The following is a 10,913-nucleotide window of genomic DNA, read 5'->3' as shown; positions in this document are numbered from 1 at the left end:
TAGTAATGTAGTACAAATACTTTTTCTTGTGATTTTTAGTAGGGTGGCTGAAGGTTTGTGATTCTCCTTCTCCATCTGTTCTTCTCCCTTTTCACCTGCAGTTCTGAAAGTATGTTTTGAGAAACATATACAGTTTTCCCAATACAAAGCCAGAGTGCAAAACAGCTTGTTTTCTCTTGTGACTAACTCTCTTATCTCATAGCCAGCATATCTGTTGTTTACCTCTTGTGTTCTCACAATTGTTCTACAGTCACATGATCCAGGGGTCATTGTTGAGAATTCTGAATCCAATTAGGCCTAGCTTCAGAATATATCCTAAGCCAAGTTTGTCAGGTTTTGGCTAAGCAATTCCATTACATTCTACCCCCCTAGACTTAGAGGATTTACACTGACATCTGTTGGATGAAAGGGTTCCATAATCTACTATTATTACTTAACATTTTTATATCGCTACATGACATACGCAGCACTGTACAAACATACAAAAAGATAAGACCTTGCTCAATAGAGCTTACAATCTAATAAGACAAACAAACAGGACAAGAGACTTGATTAAAATAAAAGAAAGTTAGTCAAGACTAAAAAAAGACAATCAGACAGATTTAAAAGTGGTTTCAAAAAAGTGAGTCTTTAGATGAGATTTAAACATGGCAAGAGAGGGAGCATGATGCACCAGTTCAGGAAGACTATTCCAAGCACATGGTGCAGCCAGGTGGAAAACACTGAGTATGGAATTAGCAGTAGAGGAGAAGGGCAAGGATAGGAGTGACTTCTCTGATGAGCAGAGTACACGAGGAGGGGTGTTATATCGGTGTTTGCAATATTCAAAGCAATTTGAATAACTTGTTTAGTACAAAAATGCATTAAACACTGGCCTCCTAAACAATGGCAAATTACTAAAAAACCAAGGCAATTGCCATATTTGCAACAAAGGCTAATTCATCATCCTAAACAGGAATATCTAACCCCCATCTAAACTTAATTTCACCTAAAGTTTAGTTGCTCCAGAAATCTGGGCAAATTTAAGTGTTTAGTAGGGATTACCTCCATGCTGCCAGAACCCTGTGTGGTGGTTCTTAGCATATCCTGTTGAGTTTGATGCTGGTGGTTGGTTCATTTAACTTTAGTTGGATGCCAGGCTTGTCAGAGTTCATGGCCTAGTTCTCATTGGCTTAATTCAGTGTCATGCTCTCTTTGGTCACCATGCTCAGCTTAGCAAAATCCATAGTACTTTCCTGAGAGTTGTACATCTTCAGTTATTTGGGGGTCTTTCCATGCTGTGCTGAGTTCTGGTTTTAGATCCTTGCATGTTAGCATCTCCCATGGCAGTTCACACCCCGTTTTGTTGTATTTTGTAAGTATCTAGTGCAGATAAACTCAGATGTATCTTACATCTCTCACTCCTCTTGATATCTGGATGACACATATGACAAAGGGAATGTCAAGACCTAATCAGCAACAAAGGGAAGGCAATGATTTACAAGAAGAAAATTTTGTCATAATAACAAATGCATAGCCATGTGAAAACCGAGATATGTAGCACTGATAGAAGAATGATTATACATTTCAGAAATGCAAAATAAAATACTGAGCTATAGGAAAAAAAACAATGTTTCTAAATAGTATAGCAAGTATATGCAATTTGCCATTCATTTATTTTGGGAAAGCACTGAAATCTTTACAGGGAGTGACTTGGGAATCAGGTACAATTATCTACATAGAAGTTTCTAAATTATTTCCTCAAAGTAAAAATAAAACCACACTTCTTAATCAGGACTACCTTTATAGGGCAAGAGAATATGAGAGTGCATTTCCTATACTCCTAACACTTCCTGTTGAAGAATGTGCTACAATACTGTGTGTTCATTCTTCATATTAACCAAAATATCTGTGAGTAATTTCCCTATTAGGGATGTGCATTCTTTTAAAATGAATGTGCAAAACACGATGAATAAGGCCAATTTGTTTCATTTGGGGTCTTGAAATGAATTGGGGGCCTCCTGAATGAAACAAACACTACTCATTGTATTCATTTTAAATTAATATATCAAGCCTAGGCCAGGGCCTCACCTAGGTCACAGGCAAGACCCCATAAAGTTTAAAATGAACTTACCTGATCTATCAGGTATCTGATAAAGGCCAGGTCCCGAGATACTTTTCTTCTGTTGGAAGAATGAAAACTTAAAGTAAGAAACATTATGATGAAATATTTCTATAAGCCGTATAGTATTTCCAAAACACAAAACAAAGATTCTAGATATAGATATGGAGTAATTTGTATAACACAAGCTCATAAAAAACGAGATTGCCAGCTTAAACCGTTAGTAAGACTCAAGTCTGTTCAAAGCCCTAATCTCACTGTTCCCACTTCTTCCAATGTTTGTGTACATTTTTCATTTTCTGTATTTTACAAATATAGGTACAATCCTAGCTTTTGTAATCTGCTGGGAGCATGTTTGGGTGTGACATCAGTTTTGCTAAACCAGCATATTTATTCTGAGGCTTGGGAGCTACATAGGTTTTTTTGACAGCTCTCGGGATAACTCATACACCTTAACAAATGCTACAGTAGATTATGATTAAGAACATATATCTGCTGTGGCTTTGACCTAGATTATGAATGCTGGCTCAGAATGTGATTGTTAAACAAGATCATGAACGATGATTTTGTAAACTGTTGTGATCTTATTCTGGAACGACGGAATAGAAAACGCCTAAATAAACAAACAAATAAATAAATACAGTAGACTAGCATGAAATAATAGCATGGATAAGACAAGAAACATTTGCATGTGGCTCAGCTCCCTGCTAATATGGCTCCCTGTTCACTGAGTGATAGTAACACTATGCTAAAAAGCGTAAAGAAACATTATCAGATTCACATTCATTCCTTTCTCAGCCTGTAAATGTGACTACTTGGTATTCATGTTGGCTGGTTGAAGGCACCTCATATTTAATGCATAATCTCACTGCTCTTTTTAAATAGTGTGTTGGTAAAAATGTGCAGCTATTACCGGAATGGTAGAGATGCTGTAATCTTAAAGTGATTTCAGTCTGTCTATTGTATTGTACAAATATATGTCTGAATATGATATGATTAAATTTCAGTCCTTGTCCTCTACCGTTTGTCAGGTAGAGAAATGCTTTAAACGCTCACCACCCACCCCACCCCCCTCGGGAATCAGTACTCTGGTAATTTGACAGAGGAATTTTAAAAGGCATAAAACTAGCTCTTGAATAAATAACCTTAGGTTGCATTAAATTAGAGCTGTATTGATTCATTTTACAGCACCACTCTTTCTAATTCTGGCTGCATTTCCCAAATATCGAGCTTTCATTAATTTCTTGTTCAAGTCAACCAAAGTGAAAATCTTTATGCCACTTCACAAGCTTGATTCACAAGCTTTCATCCTATCCCATGGAGGAAGCATTAGAGAATCAAGCCTTAAGTCTCTTTAAAGCATTCAGGGATTTACACAGCCCCATGGTAGTCAACAATGCAATACTTTACACATATATCTCAACCTGGAAGGCAGTGCATACTGCATTTTTATATGTTTTGTTGCCAAGCAATGATTTAGAATTATCATAACCATGGAAATCTGAAATAAGCAGGACTCGTTTCAATTTTTCATTGACCAGGAATGACCCAGCATATTGCAATCATGTAAGATACGTTAAACAGTTATCTTTAGCTCATGGTAAATAACAATTGAATCCATCCCATCTCATTACTTGTTCCATAAAGTTATAAATGATAGACAAATTCATCCTTCTTAAAAGAGAAGGAAAGAACCATGGCTAATATAAGGAAAAGCTATGAGTTAAGAGGGAACTTATCAGAAGGTACTTCCATGAGTAAAACAGTGCTTTGCATGCAGAAATGGCCCGGTAGACACACAATTTTAAGTGTATTGGAGATAAACATGCTGGGAGCCAGAGTCTGGGTAGGGTTTGCATTTGGACGCATGCTTTTCCATTTTGGAAAGTATGCATGTAAATTCCCCTGAAAAATTTCCCCACACAAAGTAGCAAGTGTAACATTGTGCTGGTGGTTTGCTTTAAACATTTGTGTAACTTAGGGATATAACAACCTGCAAATTTATAAAATAACCCCTTACATGGCCATGCTCCACATGAGAGTTAGACCGATATAGGCAAGCCTGGAAGCTTAAGGGACTATGAGAATGACTTGTAGCAAAGATTTAAAGGTTTTGCGGTTTTTTTTAATTCCTTCACAATTAAAGACATGAGACTTATGGGGGGTCATTTTGAAACCGGACAGGTAGCTTGCAAGTCCTCAGGTTCTTTGTACTCTTTCTTGTAGAGTTTTCCTTTGAAAATGTAGCGCCAGCGAGGAAATGTCAGACGTTCTAAAAGCAAACTTCCTCTTTCCTCTCCTCCTTTCTACTTTAGGAAAGTAGATCAGCCACTGACCAGGTGGTGGAAGAAATGTATTTGCCTGGAAGAGTATTTTTATGGTCCTGCATGGGGTTCTGAGAGTCAGTGGGCCTCATTTTATATTTGGTGCCATAGCCAGGAAGACGGGAACTGGCTCCCTCCTCCTGGCAAAAATGGTGACAATTTCAATGGTATGTGGGGATTGGGTGGGTTACAGGCACTGGACCCAAAGCCATGATTTCTGTGTATTAGTTTTGTTTCATTTTGTTACTTTACGTCCATAAATTTTATATACACCTACAATTGTATTAACATGCATAAAATGGATTGTACACATGTACACAAATGCTGTTTTCTGGGGGTGGGAAAAAGTTCATAAGGGCCACGGAGGCCAGAACTTGAGTCATGGGGCTTGGGTTGTGGAGGCCTGATGCCATCTTCAGGGTAGGAAGAGTTTGGGATGGACATGGAAGCTTGAAGTTGAGTCTGGGAGAGAGGAGTTATATATAGGGAAGGAGAAGGAGCAGTTGGGGTACTTCAGGCCCATGTTAACACGACTTACTAAGACTTAGATGTAATAAGGTATGCTCAGCTGAGTACACATGTTACCATATGGTTGTGCCCCCATTTCCCTGCAGACAACTTTACTCCTGATTTATCAAGGAGTTTAATGCATGAAAAACATGCACACAAAATTGAGTTACCATGTGCACACAAATTAGTGCTCCTTCATTCAAATTCCATGTTATTTAAGACATTAGCCATTAATCCCCAAATAATTCATGTTTTCTTAACACTGGGAATTTACTGTATAACCTTGTGTATATGCCTAGAATTTTATCCTCCAAAATATGCCTGAAACGCTGAATTAGGTTACGCCATGGATCACAGCCAAACTTGGCCTAGATTCATCAAAATGCGATAATTTTCTTATAAATAATGCCCGTGATAAAGAAAAGGGGCATGGCTATGATAATTTCAGAGTTACCGCACCATGCACTATCTTACTATGTGCCCAGACAGGCATTTCCTGAGAGAGAGGGGGAGAGAGAGAGAGGTGAGGATTTGGTGATGGTCTAGGGTTTTGGGGCCAATTTTATATGCAGAGTGAGACGTACGAACAGCATAGTAGACCTCTGACATTTTCACATGATTTGGAGTGAGAAAAGTCAGACTAAGATGAGATTATTTATTTATTTATTATTTATTTATAATTTTTTATATACCGCCGCTCATCAGAGATATCACGTCGGTGTACAGAGAACAGAACTTACGCCGGAGCGTGATTACTTTAATGTTCTCTCGCCCTAGCTTGATAATTCCCTGGTAAAGAGTCCATCAAGCTAGGGTGAGAGAACATTGTAGAAATATCTTCTTTGTGTGACTTTCCTCACTCCAAATCACATCAAATCTTCACTGAGGTGTACTGTGCTGTTTGTACATCTCACTCTGCATGTAAAACTGGCCCCAAAACCCTAGACCACTACCAAATCCTCACCTTGAGTTACTAGCTGGTCCTCCTACAGCGGTATAAATAGTTGACTGCTATGGATACCACCTTAAACTCTCTCTCTCTCTCTCTCTCCCCTTCATTTCCGCTCCTCAGCCAAAAAAGCCCAAAACAGTTTTGTAAACTTTATCACAAATTGCGTTTCAGCCATATCACATAGCTTAATTATTTCCAGTATTAAACATTTATGTTGCAATAATAAGAACATAAGAACATGCCATGCTGGGTCAGACCAATTGTCCATCAAGCCCAGCATTGTGTTTCCAACAGAGGCCAATCCAGGCCATAAGAACCTGGCAAGTACCCAAACACTAAGATCATCCCAAGCTACTGATGCAATTAAGAGCAGTGGCTTTTAGCTAAGTAAACTTTATTAATAGCAGTTAATGGACTTCTCCTGCAAGAACTTATCCAAACCATTTTTTAACCCAACTACACTAACTGCACTAACCACATCCTCTGGCAACAAATTCCAATGCTTAATTGTGCGTTGAGTGAAAAATAATTTTTTCTGATTAGTCTTAAATGTGCTACTTGCTAATTTCATGGAATGCCCCATGGTCCTTCTATTTCTGAAAGTGTAAATAACCGAGTCACATCTACTCATTCAAGACTTCTCATGATCTTAAAGACCTCTATCATATCCCCCCTCAGGCGTCTCTTCTCCAAGCTGAACAGCCCTAACCTCTTCAGCCTTTCCTCATAGTGGAGCTGTTCCATCCCCTTAATCATTTTGCTTGCCCTTCTCTGTACTTTCTCCATTGCAACTATATCTTTTTTGAGATGCAGCGACCAGAATTGTACACAGTATTCAAGGTGCGGTCTTACCATGAAACGATATAGAGGCATTATGACGTTTTCCGTTTTATTAACCATTCCCTTCCTAATAATTCCTAACGTGCTCCTCATTTTAATTGAACTTGCCCAAACCCCTCCCCAATCCCATCCCTTTGAATAAATTTGTGAAATTTGCATTATGCCATGCATTGTGATAACTATCAGTGTACGTTATGGTGTTATCACGTGCATTAACTCCATAACGCATTTTGATAAATGACCCTGAATGGCTGCTGTACATTGAGGCCGATGTGGATACGCCATGTGTAGCTATCTATTAGTATATTAGCAAAAATGTAAACTAGGTATTATGCTAATTGTTTAAAATGGTTGAATTTTTATCCAATATTTATGCACTATATTCTGTTTCAAATGTATTAAAACATTTTGTGAAACATGAATTATCGTGCCTTGTTTGTCTATATTTGAGGAAACACATTCAACATCCAATTTTTGCTTGTTAGGAAAAAACCAAAATAAAACATTGCTTCCATCTGTAGGATCAACTGATAGAACACACCAACTTTGTTTTTAAATTAAATTTACCTTACTACAATAGGGCATTGAGATGTTTGCAAAGTGAGTAAGCTATATCTGAAAGTTCTTAAAAGTAAGGAACATATATGCCTATATCATTACGGTGAAGTTAAGAAGCAAAGATATACCTATTTCTGACAGTTCGTTGCAAGTACCACTGTAGGCTTTCAAATTTTGAACCTCTGCATATACACGGATTTTGCATTTTCCTTGTTTAGGAGATTAAAAAATGACAGTCAGCTTATACATGGATAGGCATATACGTAAGTATATATGGTAACTCCCAGCCAGAGTTTAATTCATTTATTTACTTACTTAACAATATTTGTATCCCACATCCTCAAATTTGGGGCAGGATACATAAACTGAGGTGATGTCCTGTACGTGCCGTGGTATATTTATTTTTTTATTTATTTTTATTTAGCGTTTTTTATATACCTTTTTTTAATATAAAAATCTCTAAATAAATAAATAATAACATACATAAAATTTAGTCAGTTATAGTCAAATTCAACTGAAAGAGCAGAACAAACACATATCAGTATGTACATGCCATCTGTCACAAAGTTAAGCATTCAGTAAATGCTGCTAACCAACTGTTGCGCGGCCTAGTGCAGGATTGGTAGGCTCCCTGGTCGGACCCAGAGAACGCCTGCCACCAGGAGGCGGTGCACAAGAGGAGACAGAGGCTAGCTGGAGCTTCGCCACTAGCAACCCGGGGTTCCCTCGGGTTGAGCCCTTGGTTACCCAGGCCGCCTAATCTTAGGTGGGCCTCGCAGGATCTCCTTGAGAGAAAATTCAGAGGTATGTCCACCAGGATCAAGGGTGCGTGGTCGATGTTCAGACTAGAAGTCCGGGGTGCCAGAGAAGGCCAGAAGAGAGTCTCTGAGTGTATGGCAAGGATCAAGGCCAGAGTCAAGGTAACGTGGTCAGCCAAAGCAGGGGTCAAATACCAGTAGTCAGTCCATGGATGGTCAGCCAAAGTAGGGGTCAATACCAGTGGTCAGTCCGAGAGTAGTCAGCCAAAGCAGGGATCAGGTTCCAGGCAGCAGTCAGATGTGGTCAGGTAGAGGTCTGTTTCAGGCAGCATGCAGACTTGATCAGTAAACAGGCAGAGGTCAAATCCAGGCAGAGATCAACGTAGTCAGAAACAGGCAGAGGTCAGTACCGAGAAGACAGTCTGAGAGGTACTACCTGGAAAGACGAAGGAATAGGAGGACACTGGAACAGAAGGACACTGGAACAGGACTGGAATGAGACTGGAACAAGGCTTGAATGAAGACTGGAAGTGCAGAGGCAAACGAGAAATCACAGTGTGATCGATCAGATTGCCAAGGCAAGGAAGTGATGGCAGGGACTTCCTTATATGCAGCGTTCAATCAGGGCGTGCCGCGGAGCTGGGACCCATCCCTGGCCCTTTAAGGGACCGGGCGGTCCGCGCGCGTGTGCCTAGGGCTGGGGGCCGATGCCATGGAGAACGCCGAGCCCCGCCGTGAGGCCTGGCTGGAGGTGGAAGGCCCAGCGACCGCCACAACGGGACGCCAAGGCCTTCCTGCACTCGCTGCTGCCGCTGGGGAGGACGACCCGGGACCCGTGAAGGAGTTAGTGAGGTGAGCAGGCCCGGGCGCGGACGGAACGCGCAACACCAACTACAAGCAATACTGTGAGAGTTAGAGAAAAGGTTTAGATAGTTGCTGAAAAACATGCTTTAAAGTGATGAGCTTTTAGTGCTTTTTTAAAATTCCTTGAAGTCTTTCTGAAAGCGGATAGCAGAGAGTACCATAAAGCTAGTCCTGCTAAGGAGAAGGTCCTCTCTCGAGCAGACAACAGGCAAGCTGACGGGTGGGAAGGAACATTCAGGAAGAAGTGGGAAGAAGATCGATGAGTACAATGCAGGTTGTGCAGTTTAAGAGAGGAACTGATCCAAGGAGATTTGATATTATTAAGGAGGTCATATATTGTCAATGCTAGTTTGTATTGTACTCGTTGGTGAATAGGCAACCAGTGAAGCTTTTGAAAAACAGGAGAAATGTGGCCATGAAACCTTGCACCAATAAGCAGGCATGCTGCTGCAATTTGCATTAATTGTAGGGGTTGAATTATGTGATGAGTGAGACCTATAGAGCGAGAATTACAATAGTCAAGACCAGGATGAATCAACGCTTCCAATACTGCCCTAAAGTCAGATGAATTGAGCAAAGGCTTCAGATGGCATAAGAGTCTTACCTTAGTGAAAGATGATCGAACAGTATTTGTATCCCGCATAAAATGGTGGATGTCATAATGCCTCTATCGCTCCATGGTGAGACCCCACCTTGAGTACTGTGTACAATTCTGGTTGCCACATCTCAAAAAAGATATAGTTGCACTGGAGAACGCATAGAGAAGGGCTACCAAAATGATAAAGGGCATGAAATGACTCCCCTATGAGGAGTTAGGGCTGCTCAGCTTGGAGAAGAGGCAGCTGAGGGGGGATATGATAGAGGTCTACAAAATCATGAAAGGATTTGAATGGGTAAATGTGAATTGGTTATTTACTCTTTCAGATAATAGAGTAGATGAAGTAGGACTTGAGTCTATTAAGCCCAGCAACCTGATTCCAACAGTGGCCAGACCAGGTTATAAGTACCTGGCAAGAAACCAAACATTAAATAGATCTCATGCTACTAATGCCAGTAACAGTAGTGGCTATTCCCTAAGTCAACTTTATTAATATTAATTTATGGACTTCTCCTCCAGGAACTTTTATCCAAACCTTTTTTAAATCCAGCTACACTAACTGCCCTAATCAAATCCTCTGGCAATGAATTCTAGAGCTTAATTGTAAATTGAGTGCAAAAGAATTTTCTCTAATTTGTTTTAAATGTGCTGCTTGCTAACTTCATGGAGTGCTCCTTATTCCTTCTATTATCTGAAAAAGTAAATAACCAATTCACATTTACCCAGTCTAGTCCTCATGATTTTATAGACCTCTATCAAGTTCCCCCTCAGCCATCTCTTCTCCAAGCTGAACAGCCCTAACCTCTTTAGCCTTTCCTCATAGGAGAGCCACTCCATTCCTTTTATCATTTTGGTCAAGAGGACTTTAATGGAAAGAAAATTTGTATGTCTGAGGCTAGTGTTAATATATATTTTCTGGGCATAACAGATGCTTTATGCACATAAATCATGTTTTATGCATGTGTAGCAGGATCCCTGTTTGGCTGGTATGCTGCATCCAGGAAACTACAATGTCTGGATCCAACCAATGAGGGAGGGGGGAGGCTTAACCTCCTGAGCCCTTGGCATGATTATATCCATGGTAAGCTGGGGTTTCTTCCCAATACCTGGTCTCAGATGTTGTACAGGAGATTCTTCAGTAGGAGCCAGGATATCAGGCCAAAGAAAATAAAATATAAATTAAACACAAACACCTTCTTCACTCTCTTTCCCATTGTTCAATCCAGAGAAAGAACCAGAGAGTCCAGAACATGGCGTTCAACAAAAATGTACTTTAGTTTAAAATTTAAAATCCAGGCAAGAATTGAGAAAATAAGAAACAGCAACAGCATTAGGCAAATCAATGTCAGAAAAAAGATGGACTCCTTATCCATGGCGCTCTTCCTTGGTGTTCTTCTCTCCACTGCAC

At 40.0% G+C, this 10,913-nt stretch overlaps 1 long non-coding RNA gene across 1 annotated transcript in view; it reads right to left on the bottom strand.

The window, feature by feature from the left end:
* Positions 1-722: 722 nt before the first annotated feature.
* Positions 723-10,913, bottom strand: part of LOC115089294 — a 62,087-nt gene continuing 51,896 nt past the window's right edge. Inside the window, exons 2-3 of the long non-coding RNA XR_003856047.1 lie at positions 2,114-2,162; positions 723-1,413 (exon numbers count right to left, since the gene is read on the bottom strand). This is a non-coding gene — a long non-coding RNA (uncharacterized LOC115089294). The remainder of the gene's footprint in view (positions 1,414-2,113; positions 2,163-10,913) is intronic.

Source organism: Rhinatrema bivittatum, chromosome 4, assembly GCF_901001135.1.
Source record: "Rhinatrema bivittatum chromosome 4, aRhiBiv1.1, whole genome shotgun sequence".
Taxonomy (NCBI): domain Eukaryota; kingdom Metazoa; phylum Chordata; class Amphibia; order Gymnophiona; family Rhinatrematidae; genus Rhinatrema; species Rhinatrema bivittatum.
This window is presented reverse-complemented; position numbering and strand designations above follow the sequence as displayed.